Source organism: Oryzias latipes, chromosome 2 (genome assembly GCF_053564925.1).
Source record: "Oryzias latipes strain Hd-rR chromosome 2, Olatipes_Hd-rR_3.1".
Lineage (NCBI taxonomy): Eukaryota > Metazoa > Chordata > Actinopteri > Beloniformes > Adrianichthyidae > Oryzias > Oryzias latipes.
In genome coordinates this window covers 20,864,945-20,877,529 of record NC_136238.1, presented here as the reverse complement: position 1 = coordinate 20,877,529, position 12,585 = coordinate 20,864,945, and the positions used below count along the sequence as shown (strand labels likewise).

General features: G+C 46.4%; 13 non-coding genes across 13 annotated transcripts; all 13 read left to right on the top strand.

The window, feature by feature from the left end:
• Positions 1-5: 5 nt before the first annotated feature.
• LOC144990565 (U1 spliceosomal RNA) lies at positions 6-169 on the top strand. The gene has a single exon (XR_013654518.1). It is a non-coding gene; the product is annotated as a U1 spliceosomal RNA (small nuclear RNA).
• Positions 170-685: 516 nt separating this feature from the next.
• LOC144990637 (U1 spliceosomal RNA) lies at positions 686-849 on the top strand. Its single transcript, XR_013654595.1, has one exon. It is a non-coding gene; the product is annotated as a U1 spliceosomal RNA (small nuclear RNA).
• Positions 850-1,752: 903 nt separating this feature from the next.
• Positions 1,753-1,916, top strand: LOC144990669 (U1 spliceosomal RNA). The gene has a single exon (XR_013654628.1). It is a non-coding gene; the product is annotated as a U1 spliceosomal RNA (small nuclear RNA).
• Positions 1,917-2,825: 909 nt separating this feature from the next.
• Positions 2,826-2,989, top strand: LOC144990600 (U1 spliceosomal RNA). The gene has a single exon (XR_013654558.1). It is a non-coding gene; the product is annotated as a U1 spliceosomal RNA (small nuclear RNA).
• Positions 2,990-3,897: 908 nt separating this feature from the next.
• LOC144990564 (U1 spliceosomal RNA) lies at positions 3,898-4,061 on the top strand. Its single transcript, XR_013654516.1, has one exon. It is a non-coding gene; the product is annotated as a U1 spliceosomal RNA (small nuclear RNA).
• A 909-nt stretch (positions 4,062-4,970) lies between these two features.
• LOC144990621 (U1 spliceosomal RNA) lies at positions 4,971-5,134 on the top strand. Its single transcript, XR_013654580.1, has one exon. It is a non-coding gene; the product is annotated as a U1 spliceosomal RNA (small nuclear RNA).
• Positions 5,135-6,042: 908 nt separating this feature from the next.
• LOC144990663 (U1 spliceosomal RNA) lies at positions 6,043-6,206 on the top strand. Its single transcript, XR_013654622.1, has one exon. It is a non-coding gene; the product is annotated as a U1 spliceosomal RNA (small nuclear RNA).
• Positions 6,207-6,724: 518 nt separating this feature from the next.
• On the top strand, positions 6,725-6,888 carry LOC144990634 (U1 spliceosomal RNA). The gene has a single exon (XR_013654593.1). It is a non-coding gene; the product is annotated as a U1 spliceosomal RNA (small nuclear RNA).
• A 903-nt stretch (positions 6,889-7,791) lies between these two features.
• LOC144990667 (U1 spliceosomal RNA) lies at positions 7,792-7,955 on the top strand. Its single transcript, XR_013654626.1, has one exon. It is a non-coding gene; the product is annotated as a U1 spliceosomal RNA (small nuclear RNA).
• A 909-nt stretch (positions 7,956-8,864) lies between these two features.
• LOC144990655 (U1 spliceosomal RNA) lies at positions 8,865-9,028 on the top strand. The gene has a single exon (XR_013654614.1). It is a non-coding gene; the product is annotated as a U1 spliceosomal RNA (small nuclear RNA).
• A 903-nt stretch (positions 9,029-9,931) lies between these two features.
• Positions 9,932-10,095, top strand: LOC144990666 (U1 spliceosomal RNA). Its single transcript, XR_013654625.1, has one exon. It is a non-coding gene; the product is annotated as a U1 spliceosomal RNA (small nuclear RNA).
• A 909-nt stretch (positions 10,096-11,004) lies between these two features.
• Positions 11,005-11,168, top strand: LOC144990599 (U1 spliceosomal RNA). The gene has a single exon (XR_013654556.1). It is a non-coding gene; the product is annotated as a U1 spliceosomal RNA (small nuclear RNA).
• Positions 11,169-12,076: 908 nt separating this feature from the next.
• On the top strand, positions 12,077-12,240 carry LOC144990662 (U1 spliceosomal RNA). Its single transcript, XR_013654621.1, has one exon. It is a non-coding gene; the product is annotated as a U1 spliceosomal RNA (small nuclear RNA).
• The last annotated feature ends 345 nt before the right edge of the window (positions 12,241-12,585 follow it).

Genomic DNA, 12,585 nt, shown 5'->3' with positions numbered 1-12,585 from the left:
AAGACATACTTACCTGGCAGGGGTGACACCATGATCAAGAAGGTGGTTTGCCCAAGGCGAGGCTCTGTCATTGCACCCTGACCGTGCTGACCCTTGTGAATTCCCCAAATGTGGGAATCTCAACTGCATAATTTGTGGTAGTGGGGGACTGCGTTCGCGCTCTCCCCTGTTTACAATGTAAAAGACAAAGATGTCTTAGAACAGTGAAAGCTTCATGTCCATCTTCGGAATGCAAAATGTGAGCAGTTTTAGGTGTGATGCAACTAGTGCTTTCTCTCTGTCTATCCCTTTCTATATATACGTTACATTTTGTTGGATCTTGGACAGGACCAGAGCCCGTCTATAGGCTACATTGGCTTGCATGCGTCTGACGTTAGCGTTAGTGTCCCTTCCTTACAAAGATGGCTGGCCAGGTGCAAAAGACATCAGCCGTTGGGTGTGGAAAACCACCACAAAATCCTCCCTTGCATTGGGGATGTGGGACAACGCAAAAGTCACATCTCTTTCCAAAGCAAGTTTGAGCTCAAGTAGGAAACAACAGCCAGAAAAGTGGCCTCTGAGCCAAGCAAAGGGGGCATGGAAACCACACCCTCGGGGATTAGGAAAATGCATGGGGCACTTGCTAAACCTACTGCCAGAGTCAAGGACTGGGGAAGCAGTCATCCTAATTTGAACCCAAGAAGACATACTTACCTGGCAGGGGTGACACCATGATCAAGAAGGTGGTTTGCCCAAGGCGAGGCTCTGTCATTGCACCCTGACCGTGCTGACCCTTGTGAATTCCCCAAATGTGGGAATCTCAACTGCATAATCTGTGGTAGTGGGGGACTGCGTTCGCGCTCTCCCCTGTTTACAATGTAAAAGACAAAGATGTCTTAGAACAGTGAAAGCTTCATGTCCATCTTCGGAATGCAAAATGTGAGCAGTTTTAGGTGTGATGCAACTAGTGCTTTCTCTCTCTCTATCCCTATCTATATATACGCGTTACATTTTGTTGGATCTTGGACAGGACCAGAGCCCGTCTATAGGCTACATTGGCTTGCATGCGTCTGACGTTAGCGTTAGTGTCCCTTCCTTACAAAGATGGCTGGCCAGGTGCAAAAGACATCAGCCGTTGGGTGTGGAAAAACACCACAAAATCCTCCCTTGCATTGGGGATGTGGGACAACGCAAAAGTCACATCTCTTTCCACAGCAAGTTTGAGCTCAAGTAGGAAACAACAGCCAGAAAAGTGGCCTCTGAGCCAAGCAAAGGGGGCATGGAAACCACACCCTTAGAACATTCAATTTTGACTAACCTCAAGACGTCTTGTGTTGCACTGACAGGCAACTAACATCTTCTTATGGGATTCTGCCAAGCGTTTCATGACTGATTGAGCTGGTTCCACATAGGTTTGCTTTTCAGCAGGAAGTTGAACACGTACTGCCTTTAGTAAGCTCCACAGCTGGAAGACAAGTTCTCAGCCTTCTGATGTCACTGGTGGGTGGGGGTGGGGACCCACAAGCCAATGAATGTTTCTTTTAACAGGAAAAGAAACTGTAAAACAATTCTTTTTCCGGCCATAAAGCAGGGCTCACAGAAGTATGTCAACTTTACACAATATAACAAAACACAAGCAGTGTTTTAACATGGCAAAAAGTATTGGTCATGGGTCTGACTCGGGGATTAGGAAAATGCATGGGGCACTTGCTAAACCTACTGCCAGAGTCAAGGACTGGGGAAGCAGTCATCCTTGTTTGAACCCAAGAAGACATACTTACCTGGCAGGGATGACACCGTGATCAAGAAGGTGGTTTGCCCAAGGCGAGGCTCTGTCATTGCACCCTGATCGTGCTGACCCTTGTGAATTCCCCAAATGTGGGAATCTCAACTGCATAATTTGTGGTAGTGGGGGACTGCGTTCGCGCTCTCCCCTGTTTACAATGTAAAAGACAAAGATGTGTTAGAACAGTGAAAGCTTCATGTCCATCTTCGGAATGCAAAATGTGAGCAGTTTTAGGTGTGATGCAACTAGTGCTTTCTCTCTCTCTATCCCTATCTATATCTATATATACGCGTTACATTTTGTTGGATCTTGGACAGGACCAGAGCCCGTCTATAGGCTACATTGGCTTGCATGCGTCTGACGTTAGCGTTAGTGTCCCTTCCTTACAAAGATGGCTGGCCAGGTGCAAAAGACATCAGCCCTTGGGTGTGGAAAAACACCACAAAATCCTCCCTTGCATTGGGGATGTGGGACAACGCAAAAGTCACATCTCTTTCCACAGCAAGTTTGAGCTCAAGTAGGAAACAACAGCCAGAAAAGTGGCCTCTGAGCCAAGCAAAGGGGGCATGGAAACCAAACCCTTAGAACATTCAATTTTGACTGAACTCAAGACGTCTTGTGTTGCACTGACAGGCAACTAACATCTTCTTATGGGATTCTGCCAAGCGTTTCATGACTGATTGAGCTGGCTCCACATAGATTTGCTTTTCAGCAGGAAGTTGAACACGTACTGCCTTTAGTAAGCTCCACAGCTGGAAGACAAGTTCTCAGCCTTCTGATGTCACTGGTGGTTGGGGGTGGGGACCCACAAGCCAATGAATGTTTCTTTTAACAGGAAAAGAAACTGTAAAACAATTCTTTTTCCGGCCATAAAGCAGGGCTCACAGAAGTATGTCAACTTTACACAATATAACAAAACACAAGCAGTGTTTTAACATGGCAAAAAGTATTGGTCATGGGTCTGACTCGGGGATTAGGAAAATGCATGGGGCACTTGCTAAACCTACTGCCAGAGTCAAGGACTGGGGAAGCAGTCATCCTTGTTTGAACCCAAGAAGACATACTTACCTGGCAGGGGTGACACCATGATCAAGAAGGTGGTTTGCCCAAGGCGAGGCTCTGTCATTGCACCCTGATCGTGCTGACCCTTGTGAATTCCCCAAATGTGGGAATCTCAACTGCATAATTTGTGGTAGTGGGGGACTGCGTTCGCGCTCTCCCCTGTTTACAATGTAAAAGACAAAGATGTGTTAGAACAGTGAAAGCTTCATGTCCATCTTCGGAATGCAAAATGTGAGCAGTTTTAGGTGTGATGCAACTAGTGCTTTCTCTCTCTCTATCCCTATCTATATCTATATATACGCGTTACATTTTGTTGGATCTTGGACAGGACCAGAGCCCGTCTATAGGCTACATTGGCTTGCATGCGTCTGACGTTAGCGTTAGTGTCCCTTCCTTACAAAGATGGCTGGCCAGGTGCAAAAGACATCAGCCGTTGGGTGTGGAAAAACACCACAAAATCCTCCCTTGCATTGGGGATGTGGGACAACGCAAAGTCACATCTCTTTCCACAGCAAGTTTGAGCTCAAGTAGGAAACAACAGCCAGAAAAGTGGCCTCTGAGCCAAGCAAAGGGGGCATGGAAACCACACCCTTAGAACATTCAATTTTGACTGAACTCAAGACGTCTTGTGTTGCACTGACAGGCAACTAACATCTTCTTATGGGATTCTGCCAAGCGTTTCATGACTGATTGAGCTGGTTCCACATAGGTTTGCTTTTCAGCAGGAAGTTGAACACGTACTGCCTTTAGTAAGCTCCACAGCTGGAAGACAAGTTCTCAGCCTTCTGATGTCACTGGTGGGTGGGGGTGGGGACCCACAAGCCAATGAATGTTTCTTTTAACAGGAAAAGAAACTGTAAAACAATTCTTTTTCCGGCCATAAAGCAGGGCTCACAGAAGTATGTCAACTTTACACAATATAACAAAACACAAGCAGTGTTTTAACATGGCAAAAAGTATTGGTCATGGGTCTGACTCGGGGATTAGGAAAATGCATGGGGCACTTGCTAAACCTACTGCCAGAGTCAAGGACTGGGGAAGCAGTCCTCCTTGTTTGAACCCAAGAAGACATACTTACCTGGCAGGGGTGACACCATGATCAAGAAGGTGGTTTGCCCAAGGCGAGGCTCTGTCATTGCACCCTGACCGTGCTGACCCTTGTGAATTCCCCAAATGTGGGAATCTCAACTGCATAATTTGTGGTAGTGGGGGACTGCGTTCGCGCTCTCCCCTGTTTACAATGTAAAAGACAAAGATGTGTTAGAACAGTGAAAGCTTCATGTCCATCTTCGGAATGCAAAATGTGAGCAGTTTTAGGTGTGATGCAACTAGTGCTTTCTCTCTCTCTATCCCTATCTATATCTATATATACGCGTTACATTTTGTTGGATCTTGGACAGGACCAGAGCCCGTCTATAGGCTACATTGGCTTGCATGCGTCTGACGTTAGCGTTAGTGTCCCTTCCTTACAAAGATGGCTGGCCAGGTGCAAAAGACATCAGCCCTTGGGTGTGGAAAAACACCACAAAATCCTCCCTTGCATTGGGGATGTGGGACAACGCAAAAGTCACATCTCTTTCCACAGCAAGTTTGAGCTCAAGTAGGAAACAACAGCCAGAAAAGTGGCCTCTGAGCCAAGCAAAGGGGGCATGGAAACCACACCCTTAGAACATTCAATTTTGACTGAACTCAAGACGTCTTGTGTTGCACTGACAGGCAACTAACATCTTCTTATGGGATTCTGCCAAGCGTTTCATGACTGATTGAGCTGGCTCCACATAGATTTGCTTTTCAGCAGGAAGTTGAACACGTACTGCCTTTAGTAAGCTCCACAGCTGGAAGACAAGTTCTCAGCCTTCTGATGTCACTGGTGGTTGGGGGTGGGGACCCACAAGCCAATGAATGTTTCTTTTAACAGGAAAAGAAACTGTAAAACAATTCTTTTTCCGGCCATAAAGCAGGGCTCACAGAAGTATGTCAACTTTACACAATATAACAAAACACAAGCAGTGTTTTAACATGGCAAAAAGTATTGGTCATGGGTCTGACTCGGGGATTAGGAAAATGCATGGGGCACTTGCTAAACCTACTGCCAGAGTCAAGGACTGGGGAAGCAGTCATCCTTGTTTGAACCCAAGAAGACATACTTACCTGGCAGGGGTGACACCATGATCAAGAAGGTGGTTTGCCCAAGGCGAGGCTCTGTCATTGCACCCTGATCGTGCTGACCCTTGTGAATTCCCCAAATGTGGGAATCTCAACTGCATAATTTGTGGTAGTTGGGGACTGCGTTCGCGCTCTCCCCTGTTTACAATGTAAAAGACAAAGATGTGTTAGAACAGTGAAAGCTTCATGTCCATCTTCGGAATGCAAAATGTGAGCAGTTTTAGGTGTGATGCAACTAGTGCTTTATCTCTCTCTATCCCTATCTATATCTATATATACGCGTTACATTTTGTTGGATCTTGGACAGGACCAGAGCCCGTCTATAGGCTACATTGGCTTGCATGCGTCTGACGTTAGCGTTAGTGTCCCTTCCTTACAAAGATGGCTGGCCAGGTGCAAAAGACATCAGCCGTTGGGTGTGGAAAAACACCACAAAATCCTCCCTTGCATTGGGGATGTGGGACAACGCAAAGTCACATCTCTTTCCACAGCAAGTTTGAGCTCAAGTAGGAAACAACAGCCAGAAAAGTGGCCTCTGAGCCAAGCAAAGGGGGCATGGAAACCACACCCTTAGAACATTCAATTTTGACTGAACTCAAGACGTCTTGTGTTGCACTGACAGGCAACTAACATCTTCTTATGGGATTCTGCCAAGCGTTTCATGACTGATTGAGCTGGTTCCACATAGGTTTGCTTTTCAGCAGGAAGTTGAACACGTACTGCCTTTAGTAAGCTCCACAGCTGGAAGACAAGTTCTCAGCCTTCTGATGTCACTGGTGGGTGGGGGTGGGGACCCACAAGCCAATGAATGTTTCTTTTAACAGGAAAAGAAACTGTAAAACAATTCTTTTTCCGGCCATACAGCAGGGCTCACAGAAGTATGTCAACTTTACACAATATAACAAAACACAAGCAGTGTTTTAACATGGCAAAAAGTATTGGTCATGGGTCTGACTCGGGGATTAGGAAAATGCATGGGGCACTTGCTAAACCTACTGCCAGAGTCAAGGACTGGGGAAGCAGTCCTCCTTGTTTGAACCCAAGAAGACATACTTACCTGGCAGGGGTGACACCATGATCAAGAAGGTGGTTTGCCCAAGGCGAGGCTCTGTCATTGCACCCTGACCGTGCTGACCCTTGTGAATTCCCCAAATGTGCGAATCTCAACTGCATAATTTGTGGTAGTGGGGGACTGCGTTCGCGCTCTCCCCTGTTTACAATGTAAAAGACAAAGATGTCTTAGAACAGTGAAAGCTTCATGTCCATCTTCGGAATGCAAAATGTGAGCAGTTTTAGGTGTGATGCAACTAGTGCTTTCTCTCTGTCTATCCCTTTCTATATATACGCGTTACATTTTGTTGGATCTTGGACAGGACCAGAGCCCGTCTATAGGCTACATTGGCTTGCATGCGTCTGACGTTAGCGTTAGTGTCCCTTCCTTACAAAGATGGCTGGCCAGGTGCAAAAGACATCAGCCGTTGGGTGTGGAAAACCACCACAAAATCCTCCCTTGCATTGGGGATGTGGGACAACGCAAAAGTCACATCTCTTTCCAAAGCAAGTTTGAGCTCAAGTAGGAAACAACAGCCAGAAAAGTGGCCTCTGAGCCAAGCAAAGGGGGCATGGAAACCACACCCTCGGGGATTAGGAAAATGCATGGGGCACTTGCTAAACCTACTGCCAGAGTCAAGGACTGGGGAAGCAGTCATCCTTGTTTGAACCCAAGAAGACATACTTACCTGGCAGGGGTGACACCATGATCAAGAAGGTGGTTTGCCCAAGGCGAGGCTCTGTCATTGCACCCTGACCGTGCTGACCCTTGTGAATTCCCCAAATGTGGGAATCTCAACTGCATAATCTGTGGTAGTGGGGGACTGCGTTCGCGCTCTCCCCTGTTTACAATGTAAAAGACAAAGATGTCTTAGAACAGTGAAAGCTTCATGTCCATCTTCGGAATGCAAAATGTGAGCAGTTTTAGGTGTGATGCAACTAGTGCTTTCTCTCTCTCTATCCCTATCTATATATACGCGTTACATTTTGTTGGATCTTGGACAGGACCAGAGCCCGTCTATAGGCTACATTGGCTTGCATGCGTCTGACGTTAGCGTTAGTGTCCCTTCCTTACAAAGATGGCTGGCCAGGTGCAAAAGACATCAGCCGTTGGGTGTGGAAAAACACCACAAAATCCTCCCTTGCATTGGGGATGTGGGACAACGCAAAAGTCACATCTCTTTCCACAGCAAGTTTGAGCTCAAGTAGGAAACAACAGCCAGAAAAGTGGCCTCTGAGCCAAGCAAAGGGGGCATGGAAACCACACCCTTAGAACATTCAATTTTGACTAACCTCAAGACGTCTTGTGTTGCACTGACAGGCAACTAACATCTTCTTATGGGATTCTGCCAAGCGTTTCATGACTGATTGAGCTGGTTCCACATAGGTTTGCTTTTCAGCAGGAAGTTGAACACGTACTGCCTTTAGTAAGCTCCACAGCTGGAAGACAAGTTCTCAGCCTTCTGATGTCACTGGTGGGTGGGGGTGGGGACCCACAAGCCAATGAATGTTTCTTTTAACAGGAAAAGAAACTGTAAAACAATTCTTTTTCCGGCCATAAAGCAGGGCTCACAGAAGTATGTCAACTTTACACAATATAACAAAACACAAGCAGTGTTTTAACATGGCAAAAAGTATTGGTCATGGGTCTGACTCGGGGATTAGGAAAATGCATGGGGCACTTGCTAAACCTACTGCCAGAGTCAAGGACTGGGGAAGCAGTCATCCTTGTTTGAACCCAAGAAGACATACTTACCTGGCAGGGATGACACCGTGATCAAGAAGGTGGTTTGCCCAAGGCGAGGCTCTGTCATTGCACCCTGATCGTGCTGACCCTTGTGAATTCCCCAAATGTGGGAATCTCAACTGCATAATTTGTGGTAGTGGGGGACTGCGTTCGCGCTCTCCCCTGTTTACAATGTAAAAGACAAAGATGTGTTAGAACAGTGAAAGCTTCATGTCCATCTTCGGAATGCAAAATGTGAGCAGTTTTAGGTGTGATGCAACTAGTGCTTTCTCTCTCTCTATCCCTATCTATATCTATATATACGCGTTACATTTTGTTGGATCTTGGACAGGACCAGAGCCCGTCTATAGGCTACATTGGCTTGCATGCGTCTGACGTTAGCGTTAGTGTCCCTTCCTTACAAAGATGGCTGGCCAGGTGCAAAAGACATCAGCCCTTGGGTGTGGAAAAACACCACAAAATCCTCCCTTGCATTGGGGATGTGGGACAACGCAAAAGTCACATCTCTTTCCACAGCAAGTTTGAGCTCAAGTAGGAAACAACAGCCAGAAAAGTGGCCTCTGAGCCAAGCAAAGGGGGCATGGAAACCACACCCTTAGAACATTCAATTTTGACTGAACTCAAGACGTCTTGTGTTGCACTGACAGGCAACTAACATCTTCTTATGGGATTCTGCCAAGCGTTTCATGACTGATTGAGCTGGCTCCACATAGATTTGCTTTTCAGCAGGAAGTTGAACACGTACTGCCTTTAGTAAGCTCCACAGCTGGAAGACAAGTTCTCAGCCTTCTGATGTCACTGGTGGTTGGGGGTGGGGACCCACAAGCCAATGAATGTTTCTTTTAACAGGAAAAGAAACTGTAAAACAATTCTTTTTCCGGCCATAAAGCAGGGCTCACAGAAGTATGTCAACTTTACACAATATAACAAAACACAAGCAGTGTTTTAACATGGCAAAAAGTATTGGTCATGGGTCTGACTCGGGGATTAGGAAAATGCATGGGGCACTTGCTAAACCTACTGCCAGAGTCAAGGACTGGGGAAGCAGTCATCCTTGTTTGAACCCAAGAAGACATACTTACCTGGCAGGGGTGACACCATGATCAAGAAGGTGGTTTGCCCAAGGCGAGGCTCTGTCATTGCACCCTGATCGTGCTGACCCTTGTGAATTCCCCAAATGTGGGAATCTCAACTGCATAATCTGTGGTAGTGGGGGACTGCGTTCGCGCTCTCCCCTGTTTACAATGTAAAAGACAAAGATGTCTTAGAACAGTGAAAGCTTCATGTCCATCTTCGGAATGCAAAATGTGAGCAGTTTTAGGTGTGATGCAACTAGTGCTTTCTCTCTCTCTATCCCTATCTATATATACGCGTTACATTTTGTTGGATCTTGGACAGGACCAGAGCCCGTCTATAGGCTACATTGGCTTGCATGCGTCTGACGTTAGCGTTAGTGTCCCTTCCTTACAAAGATGGCTGGCCAGGTGCAAAAGACATCAGCCGTTGGGTGTGGAAAAACACCACAAAATCCTCCCTTGCATTGGGGATGTGGGACAACGCAAAAGTCACATCTCTTTCCACAGCAAGTTTGAGCTCAAGTAGGAAACAACAGCCAGAAAAGTGGCCTCTGAGCCAAGCAAAGGGGGCATGGAAACCACACCCTTAGAACATTCAATTTTGACTAACCTCAAGACGTCTTGTGTTGCACTGACAGGCAACTAACATCTTCTTATGGGATTCTGCCAAGCGTTTCATGACTGATTGAGCTGGTTCCACATAGGTTTGCTTTTCAGCAGGAAGTTGAACACGTACTGCCTTTAGTAAGCTCCACAGCTGGAAGACAAGTTCTCAGCCTTCTGATGTCACTGGTGGGTGGGGGTGGGGACCCACAAGCCAATGAATGTTTCTTTTAACAGGAAAAGAAACTGTAAAACAATTCTTTTTCCGGCCATAAAGCAGGGCTCACAGAAGTATGTCAACTTTACACAATATAACAAAACACAAGCAGTGTTTTAACATGGCAAAAAGTATTGGTCATGGGTCTGACTCGGGGATTAGGAAAATGCATGGGGCACTTGCTAAACCTACTGCCAGAGTCAAGGACTGGGGAAGCAGTCATCCTTGTTTGAACCCAAGAAGACATACTTACCTGGCAGGGATGACACCGTGATCAAGAAGGTGGTTTGCCCAAGGCGAGGCTCTGTCATTGCACCCTGATCGTGCTGACCCTTGTGAATTCCCCAAATGTGGGAATCTCAACTGCATAATTTGTGGTAGTGGGGGACTGCGTTCGCGCTCTCCCCTGTTTACAATGTAAAAGACAAAGATGTGTTAGAACAGTGAAAGCTTCATGTCCATCTTCGGAATGCAAAATGTGAGCAGTTTTAGGTGTGATGCAACTAGTGCTTTCTCTCTCTCTATCCCTATCTATATCTATATATACGCGTTACATTTTGTTGGATCTTGGACAGGACCAGAGCCCGTCTATAGGCTACATTGGCTTGCATGCGTCTGACGTTAGCGTTAGTGTCCCTTCCTTACAAAGATGGCTGGCCAGGTGCAAAAGACATCAGCCCTTGGGTGTGGAAAAACACCACAAAATCCTCCCTTGCATTGGGGATGTGGGACAACGCAAAAGTCACATCTCTTTCCACAGCAAGTTTGAGCTCAAGTAGGAAACAACAGCCAGAAAAGTGGCCTCTGAGCCAAGCAAAGGGGGCATGGAAACCACACCCTTAGAACATTCAATTTTGACTGAACTCAAGACGTCTTGTGTTGCACTGACAGGCAACTAACATCTTCTTATGGGATTCTGCCAAGCGTTTCATGACTGATTGAGCTGGCTCCACATAGATTTGCTTTTCAGCAGGAAGTTGAACACGTACTGCCTTTAGTAAGCTCCACAGCTGGAAGACAAGTTCTCAGCCTTCTGATGTCACTGGTGGTTGGGGGTGGGGACCCACAAGCCAATGAATGTTTCTTTTAACAGGAAAAGAAACTGTAAAACAATTCTTTTTCCGGCCATAAAGCAGGGCTCACAGAAGTATGTCAACTTTACACAATATAACAAAACACAAGCAGTGTTTTAACATGGCAAAAAGTATTGGTCATGGGTCTGACTCGGGGATTAGGAAAATGCATGGGGCACTTGCTAAACCTACTGCCAGAGTCAAGGACTGGGGAAGCAGTCATCCTTGTTTGAACCCAAGAAGACATACTTACCTGGCAGGGGTGACACCATGATCAAGAAGGTGGTTTGCCCAAGGCGAGGCTCTGTCATTGCACCCTGATCGTGCTGACCCTTGTGAATTCCCCAAATGTGGGAATCTCAACTGCATAATTTGTGGTAGTGGGGGACTGCGTTCGCGCTCTCCCCTGTTTACAATGTAAAAGACAAAGATGTGTTAGAACAGTGAAAGCTTCATGTCCATCTTCGGAATGCAAAATGTGAGCAGTTTTAGGTGTGATGCAACTAGTGCTTTCTCTCTCTCTATCCCTATCTATATCTATATATACGCGTTACATTTTGTTGGATCTTGGACAGGACCAGAGCCCGTCTATAGGCTACATTGGCTTGCATGCGTCTGACGTTAGCGTTAGTGTCCCTTCCTTACAAAGATGGCTGGCCAGGTGCAAAAGACATCAGCCGTTGGGTGTGGAAAAACACCACAAAATCCTCCCTTGCATTGGGGATGTGGGACAACGCAAAGTCACATCTCTTTCCACAGCAAGTTTGAGCTCAAGTAGGAAACAACAGCCAGAAAAGTGGCCTCTGAGCCAAGCAAAGGGGGCATGGAAACCACACCCTTAGAACATTCAATTTTGACTGAACTCAAGACGTCTTGTGTTGCACTGACAGGCAACTAACATCTTCTTATGGGATTCTGCCAAGCGTTTCATGACTGATTGAGCTGGTTCCACATAGGTTTGCTTTTCAGCAGGAAGTTGAACACGTACTGCCTTTAGTAAGCTCCACAGCTGGAAGACAAGTTCTCAGCCTTCTGATGTCACTGGTGGGTGGGGGTGGGGACCCACAAGCCAATGAATGTTTCTTTTAACAGGAAAAGAAACTGTAAAACAATTCTTTTTCCGGCCATAAAGCAGGGCTCACAGAAGTATGTCAACTTTACACAATATAACAAAACACAAGCAGTGTTTTAACATGGCAAAAAGTATTGGTCATGGGTCTGACTCGGGGATTAGGAAAATGCATGGGGCACTTGCTAAACCTACTGCCAGAGTCAAGGACTGGGGAAGCAGTCCTCCTTGTTTGAACCCAAGAAGACATACTTACCTGGCAGGGGTGACACCATGATCAAGAAGGTGGTTTGCCCAAGGCGAGGCTCTGTCATTGCACCCTGACCGTGCTGACCCTTGTGAATTCCCCAAATGTGCGAATCTCAACTGCATAATTTGTGGTAGTGGGGGACTGCGTTCGCGCTCTCCCCTGTTTACAATGTAAAAGACAAAGATGTCTTAGAACAGTGAAAGCTTCATGTCCATCTTCGGAATGCAAAATGTGAGCAGTTTTAGGTGTGATGCAACTAGTGCTTTCTCTCTGTCTATCCCTTTCTATATATACGCGTTACATTTTGTTGGATCTTGGACAGGACCAGAGCCCGTCTATAGGCTACATTGGCTTGCATGCGTCTGACGTTAGCGTTAGTGTCCATTCCTTACAAAGATGGCTGGCCAGGTGCAAAAGACATCAGCCGTTGGGTGTGGAAAACCACCACAAAATCCTCCCTTGCATTGGGGATGTGGGACAACGCAAAAGTCACATCTCTTTCCACAG